We start from the raw sequence: 10021 nt of genomic DNA on the forward strand, positions 1-10021 counted from the left end.
CCTCCGTGTCATTGGCTGAGGCCTTCCAATCCTCCCCCTAACCGCTTCCAGCCGCCGCCGCCCCTAGGATTTCGCGCTCCCCCCCCCCAAGAAACCCCCTCACGCCTAGCAATTCCCTACTATTCACATGCTATGGTGTAGGGCGAGAACTGGGATAAGAACCTTTTCCCCGCATACCGAGGTAACACAGGCAGGTCCTACACATGGAGTGGGAGAGGAACGTACGTGAAAAACCCCGTTTCTGTTCCATCCTAGCCCTGGTTTTGTGAAGGATTGTGAGGATTGCTCATTAGCTGGCTCTGTAGTTTCCAGTTGGAGCCTCTTACAAAATTGTGTATGGACATGTGGCCAGGAGCAGTTCACTGTTGTTGTTGTTGTTTTTAGTACGGCTGCAGCCTTGTTTCCAGTGCTTAATTCTTATTGTGTAACGTTGTGGAAAGAATGTATGTAATGTATCCGCATCCTCAGGACAAGGAGCACTGTAAGAGGGCATTATGAGTTACCAAAAGCAAGATTTCCAACCCCAGGCTTCTAGTTATGAACTCTTAATCTTGGAATAATTATCAAAACAGGATCCTTGCTGGTATCCCACCCTGCAAAATTCCTGAACCAGAAGCCTTGGTAGGTTTTTAAAGTTGCATAGTGGAGTTTTTTTTGTTTTTTTTTTAAGTGCCTTTGAATTTCTGGGATTTAACTGGACATGTCCCTGTAGTTTTCTTGGCAAGAATTCAGAAGTAATTTGCCATTGCCTCCTTCCTGGAGCTGAGAAAGAGTGACTGGCCCAAGGTCACCCCCAGCTGGCTTTGGCCTAAAGCAGGTTTTCTGGCTTCTAGATTAATACCTCAACCACTAACCAAAGCTGGCTCTCATGGAACAAATCTATTTTAGATTTTATTTAGAAATTAATTCATAGTATTTTTAAATTAATATTTAGAAATTGGAAATTATTTTCTAATAAAATAATTTCTTTAGAAATTTAGGTATTTAGAAATCAATTCATAGTTTCAGATACCCCATCAGCCATTACAGTCCTAGTGAAAATCAATTTATAGATCTAGTAACATGCAGCCTAGATTTGAGGTAGGCATGTGGTAGATCAGGATGTATTAATAGCTTGGTGGGAAAGCTAAGATTTGACTGCAACAATTTTAGATGTCCTGTTATACTTGTGAAAGTAAGATGGAAAGAGGTGAGGGGAGAAAACCTGAACTAAACACTGTCTTTATGTATGTAATGGACCAAGTGTAGTGCCCATATCATGAGAAGGCACCACCTTAACTTTATGGGCAAGAGAGTTGTGGGTACAGGAGCTTCTAGTGTGACATTCTAAAGACATTTAGAAGACATTCTAAAGACATTCTAAAGGTAAGGATGATTTAGAAGAAAAATTAAATATGAAACTTTTACTGGGCTCGGGATGGCTGGTGTGCTGGAGAAATAAAGAAGTTAATCCTAGAGAGGGATTGCTAGATTTTGACTGTATTCTATTACTGAATTGAACTGCTTAATCTCCCCATTTTTGAGTTGGCAGAAAAGTATATCATTCTCCCTGATCTTGTTTCCTCTTTTGCCTCAGCTGTGTCTATGCTGATGCATAGATGTGCTGATATCCTGGTTTTGCATATTCCAAAATGTGATAGGCCACCTTTTTGGCACCAAGTGCCCAAAGTGCAAGCGTGCGTGCACCCCCTTAATGCGATGCAAGTGTGACCCCCCACCTGCCCCCACCCCCACCTGCCCCTGCCCCCATGCATGCACGCATGCCCCCCCGTGTGCCCCCGCGCAGGTGCACATGACTCCTGCATATGCCCCACCCCGCATGCTTGCATGTGTATCTCCTGCATGCGCCCAGGACATGGCAGAGATCCAAAAAACAGCTGTGCGTGCCCATATGCAGCAGAGGTGAGCTGGGGCAATGGCTCATGTGCCCGCAGAGAGGGCTCTGCGTGCCACCCGCGGCACGCATGCCATAGGTTTACCATCACAGTGATAGGCTATGTCATAAGTATTTGAATGATATGGGATAGAAGTTTATATGACACATAGATTGACCAAGTGATGGGTTGAGTGAATCTCCTAGTCACCAGCAGTGGGATAACATCTCCCAACCATGGGGGAAAGTGAGATGGTCTGCAGGACTCTCTCCATAATCTTAGTCTCATTTGCCTTTCCTCCTCCAATTCTCCATTCAGTCATAACCTATTCTAAATACAGTTTTTTTTAAAGGAAATCAGAATCCCAAACAAAATTGGGTTGCAAGCATCATTCTTACTTACCATTCCTCTCTGTTTATAATGGTGACCACCCTGCAGATTCTTCCATGCTGCTTGGGGGACAATGGAGGCTTTATTGTTTCAGTCTTGCACTAAATCAGAAAGGACTTTAGAATTAAGTATTTATTGTACCGCTGGCTGGATCATGATATGGTTTTGATAAGTCCCTGACATGGAACTGCTGTAATCGGCAGCATCCAGTTGGTGGCAGATAATGCCAACCAAGGACTGGAAAAGCAAGAAATGGTAAATTAGTGCTGATCTCATTAATTGCTGGCTATCTGACCTTACCTCCAATACAATGGGTAGATTTAACATTCTTGTTGGATGCTACCAGCTTAAGATGAAAGCTGCTTTAACAATAATACCAGTAAGGATAATTTGTCTTCCTCAGTCATGGCTCAGGAATGAGATGAAGGCAGTCTCATAAGGACACAAGGGAGAAGAAAGAAGTGACAGGGTTAGTTTGTGCTTAGGGTCATGGAAGTTCACAAGGTGTGGTCAAAAAAGTGGTAAAAATGTGGTAAAAATTTGAACAACAAAATCAAGCTCTGCCTGTTCTGCATGATGCACAACAGAAAGAGGCAGAGCTTTGATTGATTGATTTTTATTAATTAATTTATTGGATTTCTATAGTTGCCCATCTCAGCCAATGATTCTGAGTGACTCACAGTCCAGAAACATAACCTACAATTAAACTCTCAAAACATTTTAAAATAAGAAGAACAGTAAAAACCATTAAAACGCTAAAACAGTGTTAAAGTGCCCAATTCTAGTACATGCAAAGGAAGACATCAGGCCTCTTAACAATATAGCCAGGAGGACAGGAGGTGGGGCCCTTGACACATGCAGCACCCCAGGCTTGAGAGCAATGTTTGCACCATTGAAACTAGCATCTTGACTTGTTTGACCGCATCCTCAAACACCCCTAATTAAGGGCAAATGGGGAAAGATTCTTAGACCATTCATGAAAGTTAAGGTTATGTCTATGACAACAATCAGAAAAATTATAAGTAGTAATGACATTGAGTTGTGGAAAGCTATCACCCGAGAAAAGCTGATACACACATTTTGAAATATGGATTGAAGGGTGGTTTCAATCTAAGAATATCAGGAACCTCAAGAAGAAGCCATCAATTATTCATGGACAAATTAAAGACAGTTTTCTCCTGTAAGGCAATGTTCAAAAATCAGAAACTTCCTACGACTGTGGTTTGAGTGGGTGTTGGGCAAAAAGAACAAATATGCTTGTTAAGAGCATATTTCACATATGCTGTGAAAGAAAATAAAATGGAAAGACAATAGAAAAGGAGGATGAATGCTCTCAGTGAAACCAATAGAGAATCCTCGGAAGATTGGCAGATGAATATGAGAACGGGTTGAGATGGCAGATACAAAAACATATATACAGCTAGTCCTTGTCTCACAACAGTTCATTTGATGCCTTGAGTTAAAACAGCAGTGAAAAAAGAGACTTATGACCGTTTTTCACACTTAGAACCCTTGCAGCATACCCATGGTTATGTGATCAAAACTGAGTTGATTGGCAACTGACTCATATTTATGACCGTTGCAGGGTCTGGGGTCATGTGATCATCTTTTGTGATCTTCTGACCAGCAAAGTCAATGGGGAAGCCAGATTCACTTAACAACTATGCGACTAACTTAACAACGGCAGTTATTCACTTAACAACTGTGGCAAGAGAGGTCATAAACTGGGGCAAAATTCTCTTAACAAATGTCTCACTTAGCAACAGAAATTTCAGGCTCAATTGTGGTCATAAGTCGAGGACTACCTGTATATACTCTCAGTGTGTGTCTGTGTGTCTCTGTGTGTGTATGTGTGTGTGTGTGTGTGTGTAACCACTAGTGAGAAATGCAAGCCTGAACTCAGATGAGTCTTCTCCATACTTCTGGTTTATTTACTTTGCCAGAGATTTAGAGGGCCAATCAGTGTCAATAAAATTTTGTTGCATCCTCAACTAACAATATATTCTGGGAATTTTCTATTTCTGTAGAACAATCAGGCATCAACAATGCAAATCCCATTAATTGCTTTTTTTAATTCTTTGTTGTTACAATATTTGCTATAATTATGGTTGTCCAAGCAATCCCAATTTTGTTGTAACCTAATACAACATCACATATTTTTTAAGTTCCAGCTGGTCTTCCTCAAAGTAGTCCTACTCATTGCCAAACATTCTGTATAGTAACCGAGTCAATGCAATGCTGGTGCTAAGTAACTGTGGTAAGCAATCAAATGGCTAATGTGACTATACATTGTGGAACTGGCTAAATTTTGAAGATTAGCAAAATTGGTATGTATTGAAAATACTCTCTGACTCCAACCCATCTGGAAAGCAAAGGATTGACACAGACCTGGTCTACAATTTTTATCACCTACTTTTGTGTACCTGCAATGATTCTTCTGTTTGGCCTAGCTGCATCTTTTCCTCTCTTTATAGTTTCTTCTGTCTCTATTAATTGATCTAAATACTAAGACTTTTCATTTGTTACAAAGCCTAACAAACATAGTTTGCAGTAAACCATCATGAACTAAGGATATAACCTTCTGATTTGTAGAGGCTGAGCTGTAAGCTTTTATTGGATCTCATCTTTGCAGATTGGATAGAGAGAGGGAAATCTTTTCAAATCTGCAGATGACAAAAGATTGGGTAGCCAAGGCTAAAACCCTTACATTCAAAGGGTTAAAGAAATTGGTTGGAAATGAGAAATCAAGATTTTCCTTGCTCACTATACCATACAGTAGAAGACACATAACCCCAATTGTCAATATGCTTTGCTGCCTATCCTGTCTATCACACCAATATTAATGTACACCAAATTACTAAACGACTTCTGTCAGTGGCTTCATACATATGTTAAAAAGCATGGAGAAGGTTCTGGCTCTTGTAGAACCCCAAAAAGCAGGGACCTGAGATCACATCTCCTTTTCCATGCCTGAATCCACCAACTGAAAAAGAGCAGAACCACTGCAATTCCCAGGCCCCAACTCATTATCAAAAGCTACTGAGATAACTAACAGAATTGGGAGAGGGCTTCCTTTTGATTGATATCTTGATGAAGAAACTGAATATACTTCTATTGATTCTGTTTTACTTCAGAATTCTGGACTGAAGAAATGGTTCCAGGTCATACTGCAAGATTTAGATTTGGGATAAGCTTAGCTCAGTCTTCCTCCCACATCATATTTCATGAAGAAGATATTCTATAAAGGACAACGGATTAAATCATCATGTTGTTTAATATAGCACAGAAATTAGGACAGCAGGGTAGCCATGGCTGGTTTGCAGAAAATCTTAGTGTTAATTCAAGGTGGTTTTTGAAATGTGTAAACCAGTTTTTAATACATGGAACCCTTTAATGTGGCTGAATGACAAGAAAGCAAGACCAGTTTATTTACTGGCTTTGGTACTGCTGAAAGATGTAATTAGAACAATGAACAATTTTAATTCTAAAGTATTGGTATGCAATTTCATAGTTTTATAAAAAACATTTATACTGTAATTGTCGTTTACTGATCTGGAATAGATGAATCAATATCCTTCATTACTTCCTGGTCTGGTACTGGGGCTCTTTGAGAAATTTTGAAAGTTACACTAAATGAATCTTAACACATTAGAAAGAACACAATTCTGATCTTGGCTGATTCAAATTCAGCCTACTTCAAAAGTGTTCGTTGCTGATAAAATTGTCTATGATAAGAATTTGATCTGCAAGTACTTATAAAGTTAATGCTGTCGAGAAATACAAATTACATAATAAACAGAAATATCTTTCAGTATTACAATATATTTTTTTGTCTTTGAGAAACTGCCAAGAATGTTCATCTTTCTGGGAAATTTTACCACAAGTCCACAGACAGTTTTGTTTCTTTTCATGTTTTTCTGTTTAAAAAAATTCTGTCATGTTCGGCTTCACTTTAGCTGAAGGCAACGTAAAATATTTTTATTCAATGTCCCTACTATAATATTTTAAAATTTAATTAGTTTTTGTATTTTCCTCCTCAACCACATCCACATCAAGAATGAATCCTCCCCTTTTTGCAAGATTGACCTGCTTAAAGCCAAGATTTTTTTTAAAAAAAATCTTCACAAACAACTGAATTGTTGGTTAGCTTAATTTTTTTTCAACAAGCTGAGGTAATTGCAACATCAATAGGATAATGTGAACATATAATTTTTCTTATTTGGCTTCAGTTGATTTTTTAAAAATAGAGTATTCTACTACAAATAAGTACAATTTTATTTTAAAAGCTGTTAAAATTCTACTTTTGTTTTAAAAACTCTGTATATATTATATATAGGTTGGAGATCTCTGTGTGTAATAGTGTGCTTTGTTTTTTTCTCTCTCCCTCTCCTCTCTCTGTGCGTGTGTATATCTGTGTATTTATTTTTATTTTATTTATTTTGTCAATCATATATAAGATGACAGGTAAAAGTATAAACATAATTTGGATACATGAAAAGAGTAAGTAAAAAGGAATATTAGGACAGTATATATGTATGTATGTATGTGATTGTTTTCATAAAATCATAAAGTTGGAAGGAACCTTGGAGATCTACTAGTTCTGCCCAAAGCAGGAATCCTCAGACCATCCCAGAGAAATCTTTGTTTGAAAATCTCCAGTAATAGAACCACCATTACTCCAGGAAACTTGTTCAAATGCTTAATTGCTTTCACAGGATATTCCTCCTTAGTTTAGGTTTAAATCTCTCACTAAAGCAGTGGTCACCAACTGGTGGTCCATGGACCACTGGTGGTCAACGAGAAAATTTTGGTGGTCCACAGAAAAATTATGCTCATTTTTTATATTGCACTAAATACTATTTATCTTTTTAAAAAATCTATATTACTGGTCCACAGGATTTAAAATTATGAATTCAGTGGTCCCTGAAGTCCGAAAGGTTGGTGACCCCTGCTCTAAAGTTTATACCCTTTGCTTTTTGCCTTACCTTTGAGCACTAAAGGTAGTCCTTGACTTACAACAGTTCATTTAGTGACCATTCAAAGTTACAAAGCCACTGAAAAAGGTGAACTATGACCATTTTTCACATTTAAGGTCTGTTGCAGCATCCCCATGGCTGTATGAAAAAAAATTGGCAACTGACTCATAGTTATGACAGTTGCAGTGTCCCAGGGTCATGTGATCTCCTTTTGCGGCTTTCTTATAAGCAAAGTCAGTGGGGAAGGTAGATTCATTTAACAACCATGACACTAATTTAACAACTGCAATGATTCACATAACAACTGTGACAAGAAAGGTCGTAAAGGGGGGGAAATTCACATAACAGATGTTTCACTTAGCAACAGAAATATTAGGCTCAATGGTGGCCATAAGCCGAGAACTACCTGTGTAAAGATTAAATCCATACTCTTTTCCTTTTGACAGCTCTTCAAATATTTAAAGTTAACTATCATGCATTTCTTTAGACTTCTCTTCTTTAGACTAAACATGCTTAGCTATTTTAACCATTTTTCATAGAAATTGCAGTAATAATTTCTTGCCCAGCGAAGAGGACTAAGGATCTTGAAAGCTTGCACATTTTTTGTGAACTCTGAGTTAGGTTATTATGTTAATGTGTATTTTGGAATTTGCCTTCTGACTGGCATAGCCTGTTTGGTGAAGTGGTTAAGGTGCTGGCCTAGAAACTAGGAGACTGTGAATTCTAGTCCCGCCCTAGGCATGAAAACTGGCTGTGTAACTTTGGGCCAGTCATTCTCTCTCAACCCAATCCATCTCACAGAATTGTTCTTGGGAAAGTAGGAGAAGAATGAGGTATTATGAATGATTGAGCCTTGTATTAGTTATAAAGTAATAAAGGTGGGATAAAATCCTAATAAAAACAAAATATTTTCTGAAAATTCAGATTAAGTAAACAGACCATGGGTGAAATGCTCCTGGTTCTGACCGGATCTCACGATCCGGTAGCGATCGTGGCCAGTGGTTCGGTGATCCAGTAGCGATGGCAGAGCAAAGCTTCGCCCGGCCGCCCACCCACCCACCCACATGTCATGCACTTCCAAACCAGTAAGATAAGTAGATTTCACCCCTGAAACAGACATTTATAAACAATTTAGAAATCTCTGTAGCGATGTTAAATATACCATGCTTCAATCCTTTTGCAATCCTTTTGCATCTTCTCCAACACCAAAGTTCAAAAGTGATTTGGGGGTAAAGAAAGAATTAATCATGTTGCAACAAAGCTTTACATCAGGGATGTCCAAACTTGGCCCCTTGAAGAGTGGTGGACTTCAACTCCCAGAATTCCCCAGCCAGCAACTTGCTCATTTATAGCTCATGCTGGCTGGGGAAGTCTGGGAGTTGAAGTCCACCACTCTTCAAGGGGCCAAGTTTGGACACCCCTGCGTTACATGCTTAGACACTACTCTACACTTGCCATTTATTCCTCTATCTGTCCTGTCACTAACATTCAATATTACCTGTCTCAGATAATCAGGCTTTGGAGCTATTTTCTATAACTTTGACAAAATAAAGAGATAGCCATGAAGCCAAAATTATTTACAGTGACCTGAACTTCTTATGAAGCACTGACACAATTTTGGAAAAACATAGTCAATCCACGAGCCGTTAGTTAAAAACCATAAAGTAATAAAAGTAGAATACCAAGCGTAGGGAGAAGAAAGGAAGAGAATGGTTCTTTGGTTAAACAATTAAGAAGTCAATGCTTTCAAAAGGAAATCGCTTCAAAACAGAAAATTCTAACCATCAAAGCGCTCTCATTTATTTGTACTAATTTTGGAAGGGGTGAATACTAAACTGAATAGAATATGATCTAGTGTTTTTATTATATTCTATGACATCAGAGACAGTAAGGTAGCTTCCAGGCATGGTTTGTGGTGTAGACTGCCTGGGTATTTTTACTACCACCAACCTTAATCAGGAGTTCCATTAAGCATCACTACTTGAGATTCAACATCTTCATTTGTTTCATATTTATTTCTTTATTTGTAAATTTGGTGTGCTGCTGTTATTGACAGCATTGTTGAAGTGGTCTTGCAACTGCAGTTTGATTTACTGTTCTCATACCAACTTTGTCTCATTTCAGGCCATGATTTACTAAAAATAATGTAACCCTGTTGCTTTGGATACCAAAAGCATCATCAGCCAGTCACAAAATTAGTCAACATGGAGAGAATCGGGATAATTCATCATTATATCAGACCCTGTATTGTTACCCAAAGTGCTGTTCACTCCTGTGGAAAGGATATTCCTATAGTTTTTCTCTGCCAATTAAAGTTGCATCTTTTTGGTATCTCTGAAATCCTAGCTTAGCAGACATTTGCCTCTTCTGCCTTCTCTCCCAGAACTTAAAGCCCAATAATGAATTGACCTCCTTCATTTTAAAGACAGAATAAAAGAATCTGCTGTCTCTGCTGAGAGGAAATAAGGGAAGGCTGTCTCCTGAGCATTAGTGATTCAGGAGCTACTTTGTGGAAACCAGGACTATTACAGTATTATGGGATGGATATTTTGCTGGTTTTAAATACTTAATAATGGTAGTATATGTACTTTATGAAGGAAACTGAATATCAAATAAGCAAACCTGACAACCATTTTTTCCTGATCTAGAGATTATGGTATTTTTTTCAATACCCATGATAGCTACAGTATGTATATATCCTTTAAGTGGATATATGTGTGCGCACATATTAAATGGGGATTTACAATGGAGAGAAATAGATACAATTGCAGACAGTGTCTT

The sequence above is a fragment of the Ahaetulla prasina genome, chromosome 1, assembly GCF_028640845.1.
Source record: "Ahaetulla prasina isolate Xishuangbanna chromosome 1, ASM2864084v1, whole genome shotgun sequence".
NCBI classification, from domain to species: domain Eukaryota; kingdom Metazoa; phylum Chordata; class Lepidosauria; order Squamata; family Colubridae; genus Ahaetulla; species Ahaetulla prasina.